This window comes from Sarcophilus harrisii, chromosome 3, assembly GCF_902635505.1.
Source record: "Sarcophilus harrisii chromosome 3, mSarHar1.11, whole genome shotgun sequence".
Classification (NCBI taxonomy): domain Eukaryota; kingdom Metazoa; phylum Chordata; class Mammalia; order Dasyuromorphia; family Dasyuridae; genus Sarcophilus; species Sarcophilus harrisii.
The window spans coordinates 560,701,432-560,715,813 of record NC_045428.1 but is presented as its reverse complement, the minus strand read 5'-3'; positions in this window follow the sequence as shown (position 1 = coordinate 560,715,813).

Sequence of the window (14,382 nt, the reverse complement as noted above, 5' to 3'; positions counted from 1 at the left end):
CCCAGAACAGAGTCTGGAGTCTTCTTCGGAGAACCCCAAACATGAGATGAGCCAGCTGCCAGGGCAGGCCCAGCCGGCTCTGTCCTGCCCCTGTGGGGATGTGCTTCGGGAGGTGCCCCTTCCCTTTGTGCCAGTTTCCCCTCTTCCTGAGGAAAGCTTGAAGCCTCTGTTGGAGGAGCACAACAGTTGCCCCAGAGTCAGGCACCTTTGTTGTAGCATCCGAGAGAATTATGGTTGTGGGGTTGGCGGGAGCACAGTCCCTTCTGCCCCAGTGCAGCCACAGCTGCCCACAGCTGCCCATAGGCCCCGGCTCCTCATGAAGGGCTCTCGGAGGCCTTGGGGCTCAGGCTGCCGCCAGAGCCCACTTGGTATGCCTCTCTTGTTGCTGGGCCATGGCCCCTCAATGACTACATTTCCCAAAGCCTTTTATCTGCCGTTTCCTAAAATATAATCTGATAATTAATGGTTTGTTGACTCCATTATGAAGTGCAATTAGATGGATGTAGGTTCCTGCAGTTTGGAGGGAGTGCCCAGCATTTATCTTCTCCTCCTTGTGCCAAAAGGTCAGGCTCTGCCCGCGTGGTGTTTACATGCTGAGCCATGGTCCCTGCCGCAGCCTGGATCTCGAGCCCCTCCGGGGAGCCGTGCCCACTCCATCCCTCTTCCCAGAACCAGCTTTGTAGGAGATAGAGCTATTTCTCCCCATGTATTGCCCACAGCTGGGCCCAGAAGCAGGAGCTCATTCTGTTTTTTGCTTGTTGCCGCTGCTCACAGTCTGTGGCTGTGCCGGGCTGGGGGGGGGGGAGAGGGGATTGTTGCCTGTCCAAGCAGGCCAGCTCTTGGAGGGGGATCTCAGACCCCCCCTTGGGGCGGTGGGGGGAGTGCCTCAGCAGCCGAGTCTGTGCCTTAGTTTGAGGGCCAGTGGCTCTGGGGCTGAGCGCGTTGTAGCCAAACAACTCCATGTCCGTGCAGGGGTCCTGCAGGTCTCTCCAGTAAACCTGAAATAAATGAAGTTCTCAGTGGGGACAGCCTTAAACACTGATAATGACCAGAAGATGGTGCTCAAGCCTTTAAGACTTTAGCGTTAGCCTTGGTGAAGAAGGCTCCATGGTGGCTTTCCCTGGGATTCTTGGCAGTCGTTTCAACCTCCTCAGGCCCCCTACCCAAGCTCTCAAGCTTGGAGAGAACTTGGCCCACGGGGAGTGACCTGGAACGATCTGAAACATCAGCTCCTGAGTGAGAAAGTCCTAGTGCCAGACCCCAGGGAATCTGCTGGCAGCCAGTCTGAGCAGCAGCACATGGGCCACGAACTGTTGCCCACAATTAGCAGAACAGGAGAGAACGAAAGACAAAGGGCTTGCTCGTAATGGAGGTGACAGGAGAGTGGAGGCGCACGGGCTGTGTCCGGTGGAAAGGTTATTCTGACTTAAATTCCGGCTCCATGTGAGCATTTGGAAGAAGTCCCGCCCAGATTTCTGGCAGAGGCACCCAGATAGGGGCCGCGGAGCCTGGCACAGAATCATCGGCCTGTGGGGACCGAGTGGGAGCGGTGTGAGAGGCTGAGCTGCTGATCGGGCCCACCCAGGGAGCCCCGCTGCTCTGGCAGAAACAAACGGTAGCTGCGGAATCTGTTATCGGCGCTCCACCTTCTGCTTCCTGCTGAAACTGAATTTGCCGAGCAGAGATGATAGAACCTGCTTGTCCCACAGAGGGTCCTGAGCCCGGATACAGCGACGCAGTGCCTCAGGGAGGCTCATCCCTTTCCTCCCAGCTAGCCCAGCATCCTCCCATCTCCCTCCAAACGATCCCCCAGCCAAGGGAGAGACTGGGTATTTGCTCAAGAAGCTTGTGGCATTTCAGGGAGGCGAATTACAGGCCAGGCTCCCACAGTAGTTAAGTTATGTAGAAGCAGCCATGAGGAGGAAGCAGCGTGGGCAAACTCCTTCAGGGCAAGTGACGGGGAGCAGGCATGGAGCCTTGTGGGTCGGGGGTTGACCATCACAGGAAACTACTTCAGGGAGAAGGCAATTAGGTGATCAGGAAGCAGGGATCAGTGTGGGAGGGTGAGTCATTCCTAATAAGCCTGGTGTACATGGCAGGAGGACCGGGAGGTCAGCAGAGCAGCCAGGAGACTTAAGGTGGCTTTATTCTCTTCTTGAAAATAGTCTGTCTCATCTGCCTCAGAAGCCCCAGATTCTACAACCTTCTTAAAGCTTTTAGCTCTGCATGGACCAAAGGCTGGAATATGGATGTTGTGTTCCCATGGTGATTAAAATCCTCTCAGAGGAATAAAGTGCTTTCCTTCATGGAGCACCCTCAGGGCCATGAGAAAGTCAGACGACTTCTGGCTCACTGAGGCAGAGGGGTCTTGCTGCCCCTCGATTGGGTGCTGGAGTGCTCTGGGTGCTCCAGACGCCAGGAGGGCATGTGGGATCCCTGCCCTCTACTCACACTCAGGGACGGGAGGAAGAGGGGGACCTTGGATAAGCCACTTTCCCCCTGGCCACCATTGCCTCCTCAGTGAGCCTGGCAGGACCCTGTTGGAAGAGGGCCATGTGTGGCGTTCCTTCCCAGGTGAAGGCAGTTGCCAGCCACCCCCCCCCCATAGAGCCAGGAGGTTCCAGGAGATGGTGAGAGTGTGGGGGAAAGGCCCCATGACGTCTCCTGTGCTGGGGATCTGCTCAGCACCATGTGGGTCCCTAGAATATTCAGAAGAAAGGGAAGGTTTGACTTAGAGGGAGGCATTAGCCGGATTTGGGATTAGGGAATTGTCAGAGAGTGACGGGGTTAATTATCTGTCATATTGTGATAGAATATCCAGAGCTGGTCAGACTTGGGCCAAGTTCAGAGAGAGAAGGAGAGCAAACTCCAGACACTTAACTCTGCATGTGCATTAGCTCACAAGGAAGAAAGACACCGTCCATGCTTTAGATGACAGCATGGGCCAGGGGAGTTCCCAAGGCTAAATCAGGCCGCTTCTAAATTGTTCAAATATAAAATTGTCAGGTACTATGCCAAGGATAACTGGGCTGGTTCCCTCCCATTTGTACCTGGAACAGCCATATAACTGACGATACAAATTCTGCAGACTTGCTGACAGGCTGTCCCACCACCAAGTCTCATCCTCCTGCAGAACAGGGCCCCAGCCACCCCTCCAAGCAGCCCGGGTTTCTATATGACTGCCACCAAGGATGGTAAAGACCCCTGGCCACTGTTGGCTGATTTTTCTCATGAAGCTGGTTCCCAAACTCCATTGTTTGGATGGTACCTCAGCGTCCCCTCTTGTTCCTCCTTGCCTTTGTATAGGATGACCTGAGATCTTCCCTCCTAGATTCCCTGCATCACATTTACACAGTCCAACAACCCTTAATTACACAGAGTCCGTGTATCAGTGGTTATTTCATGTGCAAGCCTGACCGTAAATGTCGCAAAACAACAAGGTGGGGAGGGGAATCAAAGCAAAAAAATGAGGGGGTCAGGGAGGGAGCAGGAGCTGGACTGAGTGGGCCTCCCAGCATTCCGAGGGAGGTGAGACAGAGGCTTATGGAGGAAGGCGCCTGCACGTGCTTACTTCAGCCTCAGAAGCCCACCGTGCACCAAGCACGCCCTCACGACGTACTGCTGACATGGACATCTCTACTCAGACCCTTCTGCCCAAATGGTTATTCCGTCAGCATAGCCAAGAATGGGAGTTTTCACACAGTAGGCTCTTTAAAAAGAAATATCAAATTGAACATTGCAGCTTCTTGGCCATATCCTGCCCATGACCACCAGTTCTGGCTCCATCAGAAGCTTGGCTTGTCCTTTTTATCCCCCTTAAAGGAGATTAGCAGGAGATTCAGAGCTGTGCATATGGGCCGAAGAGCCCCCTCCCCCCCCCAAGCAAACACTGTTTGCTTGGGCTCATAAGAAGCCCTCCTGCTGGTTCTTTTCGCACCAGGTGCTCCTGGTGATGCTGAGAACATGGAATTGAACAGAGCAGGGCAAGGTGACTGCAGGAAACCACCGCACCCCTCCAGGGAAGATTACACAGGTCTGTCATTGGGGGGTCTCCAGCAAGATGGATTGGAAGTGGCTAAGCTGAGCAGGGGAGCTCGGGCGCCAACAAGAAGAGAGACCTTCCCTCCTTGGCACCCCATGAAGGATCCAGGCAGAATCAGACATTCCCATTAGAAAGAGCTGCCTTCAGAGATGCCTTTCTTGACACAAAGAATTAAGTTGAATAAAAGTCACCGGGATAGAAATGAGATTTGGGCTAATGGCCCATTGACAGTTGCGCATACAACTGAGCAAACTGAACCCTACTTTGTTCAAGGCCTTGTCCCAGGCTGGGGTGGAGGGAGTAGGGGTTACCAGAGCCAGCCTTTTCCACAAAGAGCTTGTGGTTGGTCTCCTGGGAGGGGACGACGTGTATAATGCTAAGTGGGAGAACAAGGCGAGGGACCGTGGGGCAGAGAAGCGGTCTGGAGAGCAACGATTCAGGGGGGCGTTTTCAGCTGAGGGCACCAGGCAAGGGTGATGGAGGGAGGCGCACCTGAGTTAAACCTTGGCAGGAGAGAGGAAGTGCAACCAGTGAGCAGGTGTGCAAGAATCACAAAGGTGTTCTGCACCAGAGACTACCAAGCATAAGCACAGCGCTGAGGAGGATGCAATAAGAGGCAGGGTGGAGCAGTCCTAGAAAAGTCCATGACATATGATTTTGGATAAGTCCCCCAGACCGCCTCTGGAAAATCCCATCGGCTTAGACATTGCCAAAGGTCACTCCTGGTTCCAGTATTCTGAGAGTCCTGAAACTAGGGGATCCTGAGGAAAAGGAAGGACACAGCAAAGCTGAGAAGTGGGGGTCTGGCGCCCTGAGATGTATGGAACAGTTAGGGAGCCTTGAATGGTGTAGTACAGGCTTTAAGGAAGAACAGCGTGTCCTGTATATAGTCACTGAATCATAGATCTGAAGCTGCAGGGGACTTTAGAAACTGGCTTGGTCCATTGTGCCAAACTCAGAAATGGATAATAACTTAGAAAACCACAAATTAACCTTCCCAACCTTGTGTTTTTATTTTGTTAAACCTTTCCTGGTTACATTTTAATCTGGTCCCTCTGGCACTGTGGAGTTTGGGTGGGTGGGGCAGCAAGTTTCACATTTCTGGCTAACCCAGCATATGTTTCACAGGGGAGGAAACTGAGTCCCAAAGAGGTCAGAATGGAGAATTTCACTTAGTAGGTCCTCTTGACTCAAACCTCACACTGCCTTTCTCATTATCCCACACTCCCAACTCAAGTGAAGAAATTACCACATTTTAGCAAGATTTTCCAACAAAGGTTGAGGGAGAAAAAGGATTTTCTGCTTTAATCCTCAGCTAATCCGAAAATTCAGCTCACCACAGTTCTGTTCCTTGAACATTCCAGTTAGCCCAGACCCTCACTGCCTTGTGCCTGGTTTACTGGGACCACCTTCTAGCTAATCCCTCTGCTTTCCATCTTTCTTCCCTCCCATTTGTCCTGTATCCTTAGCCAGACTAATTTTTTCTTTTCTAAAATGATGCTTTCATCATGTTACTCCCCAGTTCAAGACCTTCATTCCCCCCCCCTTTTTCCCCCCAACAGAACTCTGCCCAACATCCCGGGCTTCCACATTCCGACTTCAGGTCCAATGCCCTGTTCAACCCAACAGTCGGTTTCCTTTCACAGACATAGGTCACACAGAGTGGATTCTAATACAGAGAGATGTGCTGTGAGATTGAGACCTTCCTCTAATTGGAAGGATCAAGGGAAAGTACCATTTCCTTCTCTGCCAGGGCTAGAATTAAAACAAAAGCAAAACAAGAAATTGAGGATTTGAGAGGTAACAATGGAATCTAGGCCTGGCTTCCCCTCCCTTCCACAGGCTTTTGAAATGCCTCTTATTACTCCAAGTACTGCTGGAAAACAAATCGGGGGCCCAAGCAGCTGTAGCTGTTGGGTCTCACCATCAGTTTCAGCTCCCGGATTCGGCTATGACTTATTGTGATGAATATTTTATCGGACAATGGTTTGCCTTAATTAAACCTCAGTTTTTTAAAGCTCTCGAATGTGATTTTTTATTTTGACTTGGGGCCAAAAGCCTTTCAAAATATGGGAATACATCTGCAAAATTGGGTAGAAGTCTACAGGAAAATAAGATTCAAAAATCTCCATTCTTAGATTTGCACGCTGCTTTCCAGGAAGGCACCCGTTTGTGTGCACTTGGGCCTCTGCCATTATGTTCAGTCAGAGCTATTTGGAAAGCCCAGAGTACCTGAGAGGGGAGGGGAATGTGCCCAGTAGTGGCACTGATCCCAGCACAGGTGGTGAGAAGAACATCAAAGAGAACCGTTTGAATCCTTTGAGGCTTCCCTGCAGCTTTGATCTGAGTCCAAGGGCAGCTTCCCTTCACCCCAACATATTTGCCACCATTCATCACCTTAGGGAGGGCACCTTCAGGGACAGTCCCCCTTAGATCGCTCTGAAATCTCTTCCCACTGAAGAAGGTCTGACTCGAGGTCTGAGGCAGGTGGATCTGGGTGGGAGAGGGGCTATGGAGAAACAACTGGGAGGACGTGATTGACTGGTAGAGATTGAAGTGGGGGTGGGGGTGCTTGCCACTGATAATGGGAGAAGTTAGACACGCTGGAGCAGCTGAATTGGGATCTCCGGAGAAATCCAAGTTGAGAAATGACAAAGATCTGAATGAAGGGCTTGGGGCTTGGGAAGCAGACAGAAGCAAGAAGCCTGAAACTCCATCTCAGCTCCTTCCAGCACCTAAGCAAGCTTCATGACCACCATATTCAAAGCAGCAGAGCAGAAGCAAAGTGGGTGCCAATTGGTACAGGAATGGCTAAAACTAGAATGCACCAATATCACAGGGCATAATTGTGTGGAAAAAAAAAAGACAATAAAGAATCCAGAGAAAGGAAAATGGGATACACAACAAAATGAGAAGCAGGAAGCTGCATAATGCCCAGGACAATGAACCTGAACATAGAGGACAATAAATAAGGCAGCATCATTGCAAAGAGCAAGAGAAAGGTTGGGAAAATACACCTTTCTGCCTTTGTGAAGGGAGGGAGAGGGCCACTTCTATGAGATGGCACATTTCCTGCCCTGTGGTTTTGCTTAATTGCCCCCTTTCTCCCCCACACCCATTCTTTAAATATTAACCATAAGGAATAGAACTATGGGAAAAAGGTATATCTGAAAATGAAAATCATATTTTTTAAAGGCATCAATAAAAAATTTTAAAAGGGCTACAAGCAAGTGAACTGTGACAGAGGAGGAAGAAGGGCGGAGGGACTCCTTGAGAGGAACCTTGCCACATAAATCCACAGCAGTATTAGTCCGACTATAACCTTGAAGTCACTCAGACCCTGATCCAGGCCCAACACAGAAATGAGCCTGACCTCAGTTACCTCTGAACTTGAGAGAGCAGGGTGTGGTGTGATGGGAATTGGTGGACTTGGAGTCAGGAAATCTGTTTGAATCCTGGATCTTACTGTGTGACCTTGAGCAAACTGCCCTCTCTGGGTCTGTTAGATAATCGCTAAAGTCTCTGGTTCTGATCATCTCTAATCCCATGATTCCTCTATCCTGGCCTCCAGGTTTGGATTTGGCAGGGCTGGATCAAAGGGGTTCTACTTTAGAGAGCCTCAAATGTTGCTAGGTCTTGCATGGGGGAAAGGGGATAGGAGGGGCTGCTATTTGGGGGATCTGAGAGTCGAAGGCACTGAAATATTGAAATGCTTAGCTACAGAGTCAAGACCAGTAAGAGAGGCAAGTGAAGCCAAAGTGGGGTTTTAGCCCAAGAGGACTAAGAGTCCTTAAGCCTAAAAGCACTGAGAGGTAGAAGTCATAGTGAAGATGAAATAGATCTTAGAGGGAGAAGGTATAGGTAGGGAGGGAATAATAGGAACTTCTCAAGCAGAGGAATTTTAGAATCCTTGGCAATGGAAGTGGACTTCCTATGGGTAATGGGGAGATTCAGGGGAAACCCATGCACAGTGACACTAGAGGAGTGATGAGGAAATGATGGGGTACCTAGGTAGTGCAGTGGATACAGTGCCAGTCCTGAGGTCAGGAAGATTCATCTTTGGGAGTTCAAATCCTGCCACAGACATTTACTAGCAGAGTGATTCTGGGCAGATCATTTACCGCTTGCCTCAGTTCCCCCATCTGTAAAATGGCATGGAGAAGAAGACGGCAAACACTTCAGTATGTTTACCAAAAATACCCCAAATGGACACAACTGAAACTACTGAACAACAACTTATAAATGTTGCATGAATATGAGAACACACCTAGGGCACAACTCCCGGATCTATATATCCATCTATCTCTAGTTTCTTTCCTGAGTTTGCTTCCTCCATCACCAATGGCTTACCCCCTCCTCTCTTGCAAACTGGCCAGTTCCTATTGAGGGCACCACCATCTTTCCAGTCTTAAGTCATTAAGTCATTCTCTATTCCTCATTCTCCCTCACCTCCCTTTTATAATTTTTGGCCAAGTCTTTTAGGCTCTACCTGCACACATCTCACAGCCCTCTTTTCTCTGTTCTCAGCCACTATCCTAGCCTACCATGGGCTCTTCTCACTTCTCACCTGGACTTGGTCTCCCTGTCTCGATTTTCTTTCCTTCCTCAGTCCATCCTTCCCACAGCTGTAGATAGACATTCCTCCAGTACAAATCTGATAATGACACTCTTCTATTAAAAAAGCTCTTCTTTCCTCTAGGACCAAAACAGATTGTGTCATTTGGCATTTAAAACCCCATCACAGCCTGCCTCGCCAACCTTGTCACACATTGCTCCCTCCTTCCTTCCCTCCCTGTCTCTCTCTCACTCTTTCTTCTGGCCAAACTGATCTACTTGTCACCCTCCACCTTTCATCTTTGTACTTTTGCAGGATCTGTGTCCAGGACCTCAATAGCACTCCCTCATCCCCTAGACCTCTAGTATCTTGTTTTCTTTAATACCTCAGATTAAGTACTACTTCCTATATGGGGCCTTTCCTGATCCTTTCAGTTTCTAGTATTCCCCCCTCCCATTATCCTGAATTTACACTGTATGTATGTTTACTTAATGCTGTTTTCCCTAAATAGAATGTAAGCTCCTTGAGGGCAAGGAATGACTCATTTTTGTTCTTAATCTTGGTGCAGTGTCTGGCATATAGTAGGTGCTTAATGAATGCTTATTGATTGACTGCCTTCCAGCTGTACTTCCTAGGAGATGAACTCTTTAGGGATTTTATCTTATTTGTAAAAGGAAGAGTTAGGCTGTGGGATGTCCACGTTCCTGGAAAACACTGACACTCTTCCTATAACCTCTGTCCTGAGTCCATGCAGTCTTGTTGTTCAATGATTTTCATCGCTACTGTTTCATTACCTCTCCTGACTTATGGAGAGAGATGGAGAAAATGTGACCGGGTGCACCTTGAGGTAAGGATTAGTGGGGGGGGGGGGGGACACAGAGATAAAGACTGAGAGATTCCAAGCAGGGGAGAGACAGACAGTTGGTTAATAAACATTTATTAAGCACTTTCTATGTACATGTCAGGGACTGTATTAAGAATTAAAAGTGCAAAGATAAGAAAAAAATGCAGTCCATGATCCTCAAGGAGCTCACATTCTAATGTGTGTGGGAATCCAGGTAGGAATCATATTTATAAGATAAATTCAGTAAAAATGGAAGGAGACAGAAACAGAGAAACACAGGAAGACCAAGAGTAAGTGAGGGAGGATAAGTTGAGAGAGACCACAAAGCGGATGGAGAGAGGAGGTTAAAGAGATGGGAAGGAACAGAGAGATACCAAGAGAGACAGACCCTCACACCCAAGAGTCCTCCCTCTTCTCCTTCCTACTCTTTTCTCTCTTCATTTTCAGGACATTTTTTAAAATTCTCTCCTGGCTTTCCTCCTACTTATCTGACCACTCCTTCTCAGTTTTCTTTGCTGAATCCTTCTCCAGATCACACATCCTATAGGGTTCCTCCCTGGGCCCTTTCTCCTTCTATGGCACTTCACTTAGGGAGCCTATCAGATCTCATGGATTTAATTATCATCTCATGCTGATGCTTTTCAGATTGATCTATCCTGCCCTAATCTCTCTCCTGACCTCCAGTTTTGCATCTCCCCATCTTTCAGACATCTCAAACAGAGATGCTCCATTGCCATCTTGAATTCTCTCTCCAAAATCAAACTCATCATCTTTCCCACTAAACCCTCCTCCTTCCTACCTTCTCTATTACTGCCTAGAGTGCCACCATCTTCCTAGAGCATCAGGCTCACAACCTAGGAATATCCTGCGTTCCTGGCCATTCACCACCATCTCCCAAGTATCCGATCTGTTTCTAAGGCCTGCTGATCTCACCTTTGCCACATCTCCCTTCTCTCTCTTGACACTGCCATCGTCCTGGTCACCTCACACCTCGATTGCAGTAGCTAGTGGGGCTGCCTGCCTCAAGTGTCTCCTCATTTAACAATCAAATTTTTCCAAAAGCTCCAGTCTGATCTCCCCCACCCCCATTCCATCAACTATCTCTTTATTGCCTCCAGGATCGCACTCAAAGCCCTTCCTAACCTAGCCCCCTTCTACCTTTCCAGTCTTCTTACCCCTTATTCCCCATCATGCACTGTCCCATTCGGTGGCCCTACTGGCCGTTCCAGGAACAAGACACTCCATTTCTTGGCTCTGGGCATTTTCTCTGATTGTCCCCTCTGTCTCTCCCACTTCATCTCCACCCTCTGATTTCCCTGGCTTCCTTCAAGTCCCAATTAAAATCCCACTTTTCCATGAAATCTTTTTCAACCCTTCTTAAGTGCCTTTTCTCTATTATTTCCTATTCTTATAATACTTCTATATGGCTTGTTTTTTATGTATTTGTTTGCTTCTGTCTATTAAATGTTTTCTGTCTTCTAAACTAAGCTCTTTAAAGTGTGGGCTGTGTACTCCCTTATCCGTGAAGAACTGGGAGTGAGCAAAGAGAGAGGAAGCACTTTAGAGATGGACTCCTTTCCTTCCCTCCATTCATCCCTTTATTCCACCCCCACTCCCTTTTGAGGGGACAGATGCAGGGCGGGGTGATGCTTTGACAGTGCATGCAGCCTGCCAGTGCCCAGAACTTAGGTGGAATGCTTTCAAGCTCCTGAAGGCAAGGACAGAATGATGAGGGTCAGCAGGGCCCTTCTCTGGTTCCGATTAAGCTCAGAGAAGATGGGCTGGCATCCCCTCAGCCTTAGACTTAAGACAGCTTGAGCGTGCAAGTTCTTTGGGAAGCAAGGGGCTTTTCTGTCTTCTCTCCCCCCACTGCATGCAGCTTGAGACTTTTTCTTCTTGTTCTCTCACTCCTTCCTATTTCTCTGTCTCTCTTGGTATCTCTCTGTTCCTTCCCATCTCTTTAACCTCCTCTCTCCATCCGCTTTGTGGTCTCTCTCAACTTATCCTCCCTCACTTACTCTTGGTCTTCCTGTGTTTCTCTGTTTCTGTCTCCTTCCATTTTTACTGAATTTATCTTATAAATATGATTCCTACCTGGATCCCCACACACATTAGAATGTGAGCTCCTTGAGGATCATGGACTGCATTTTTTTCTTATCTTTGCACTTTTAATTCTTAATACAGTCCCTGACATGTACATAGAAAGTGCTTAATAAATGTTTATTAACCAACTGTCTGTCTCTCCCCTGCTTGGAATCTCTCAGTCTTTATCTCTGTGTGTACTTCTCTGCTCTCTGTCCTGGAACTTTCTTAACCTGGTTTTTCTTCTTCCTCCACTCAGTGCCTCCCTCCGGATGCCCCTTTCTCAGAGGTTTCCTCTGTTACCTCTTTATCTCTGTCCCTCTTGCTCAAGCTAGTTCTGACATCTTTTTATGTGCCTCACTGGCTCAACATTTCCTTTCCCCATTTTTCTTTTCCTATGATGGAGTGCAGAGAAAAAGGGGAGAGGTATGGCTCAATGACAGCCCCAGTCTGAGCCAGCCCCTCTGAGCTGTCACCAAGGAAAGAAATCACATAGCAGCCCCTGAAATTCAAATGAGAGTTTTGCTGAAGCTGCTAAAAAGTCATCAAACGCTATCTTTGAAGTCCTCTGGCAAGCTGGTCATTTCTTTTCAATGAGTCCCTGGTGGAAAGGAGATTGCAGGGCTGGGGTTGTGGGGGAGGGTGGGTCTAAACACACAGACACCCCAGGGGGCGGGCCCCAGGTCTCCCTGCTTGCTTGCCTGCCAACAATCAAATCCAGAGAATGTCAAAGCGAAAAGGTACCCGGGAGCCATCTAGTCCAACCCTATCATTTTACACATGAGGAAACTGAGTCTCAAAAAGGAAAAAAATGGTTCACCCGACGTCACTCCAGAGCTGGTGGAAGAGTCAGGATCCAGAAGCAAACCACTGGGCTCTGACCATGGTGCTGGGAAACAAGAACAAGCCACAGGCTTCTGTCCATGGTGCTAGGAAGCAACTCATCCTACCAGGGTCAGAGGGTTGAGAGCAGACAACGTCTACAGGTAGCTAGGAAGGATGGTGAAGAGATTGTGAGAGCTAAACTCCAAGGTCATCAGGGTCCCTGACACTGTCCCTTCTGGTAAAGGATGGGGGATGGCTTGGTGCGGCCAGTCCCAAAGCTGGAAACAAAACTGTGCATCCCAGAAGAGAGAAAAAGGAGAGTATTGTTGTTCATCTTGCCATGAAGTCCACAGTACTAGCAGCCTCTGTGCCTCTGTGAAGACATGGAATAGGGGAGGGTGTGGAAATATCAGGAGGGTGCTGGCCAACTTCTGAGTCCAGCTTGGTCTCCACTATCAAATGGGTCCTAAGCCAACCCTTCAGCACAGATGGGCAAGGACAGATTGGCACAGCATACATTCCTTTCTCAGGATCATACAGTGACTTAGTATTGGTGACAGGATTCTAACCCGGCGACGAAGTGATGGTTCAGTAGATGGAGCCTAGAGCTGGAGTCAGGAAAACCTGAATTCAAATCCAGCTTCATCTAAAGAGGTAAATTACTTAAGCCCTGTCTGACTCAGTTTCCTCATCTTTAAAAATGATAATAGTAATGATACCACAGTTCTTGTGAGGCTCAAAGAAGATGTTTGTAAAGTGCTTTGCAAGCCTTAAAGTGCTGCATAAACACTAGCTGTTATCTCCCTGATTTCTAGTCCTGCACAATCTTTGCTATAATATGCTATCCCTTGGGTGTAATTCAGATAGAAAAGATGAGGAAATATGGGGTTTTATGGAGTGTAAGCCCAAAGAGTTATGGGACATAGATATATGAATTCAATTATGCCAAGGGCTTTGAGATAGAAAAAAATCAGGAGCCTTGGACTTGAAATTGAGCTGGATTTGTCATCTGAGAACCCACATTCAAATCCCGCTTCCTTGTTTAAATCCCATGACCTCTCAGACCCTCATTTTCTTCCTCTATAAAAATGGAATAAGACCAGAATACTCTTTAAGGTCCCTTCCAGTTCTAAATCCCATGACCTTCTGCCTCTGAATCACTAAGAGTGTGACCTTGGGCTTATAGCTGACCCTCTCAAGGCCTCCCTTTCTAAATGGAGAAAATTGGATTTGCTGGTCTCAAAAGTCTCTCCCAGCTTTGATATCCTGACAGTCTATCTTTGAGGTGTGTGTGTATATGTGTGTGTGTGTGTGTGTGTGTGTGTGTGTGCACGCACGCTTGCGCATGCATGTGTGTGTGCCTCAGCGTATGTGCGTGTGATGTTAAGAAAGATTTATACAAGTGCCCCAGGTGTATTTTCTGTGCAGTTAAAACTCCATATTTAATGGTTGGAGCCATAGTGGTCACGGCTGTCACCCGGGATTTCATGCTCCCGTTTACATCTTTAGTTTCCCCTGTCAGAGACAGCTTCATCCTCTACTCCACAGGGCCTCTGCGTACTGGGAGGAGGCGGGGCTGGAGCCGGAGCCCCCCGCTGTAGGGTTTGGAGACAGATGTGCGATCTGTCAAGGGACAATATGAGAAAAAGAACGGAACGTCAGCACCCTGGGGAGGGTGGGAAAGAAGACAAGGAGTGAGACTAACCAGGGAGTGGAGGCAGGTGGTAGTCAGAATCCGGGCAGTTCAGGGTCATATTAGCAGCCAGCTCTTCAACAAAGAGAGCCATCAGGCAAAGGACCAAGTTTACCCAAGGAGGAAGTTTGCCGGGCAGAGAAGTGGGGCGGGAGGGTCTGAGGCAGCAATCTGGATTGGGAAGGGGACGAAAAAGCTCCTGAGGAAATGAAGTCAGGAAGCCAGGAGGTCTACACCAGATCAGGGACAGGTTTACAAAGCCCAGGTCGAGATGCCTGGAGGTCAGAGCCACATTTGCTGAACCAAGATTAGGACCACCAGCCATGAATCATGACAATTGA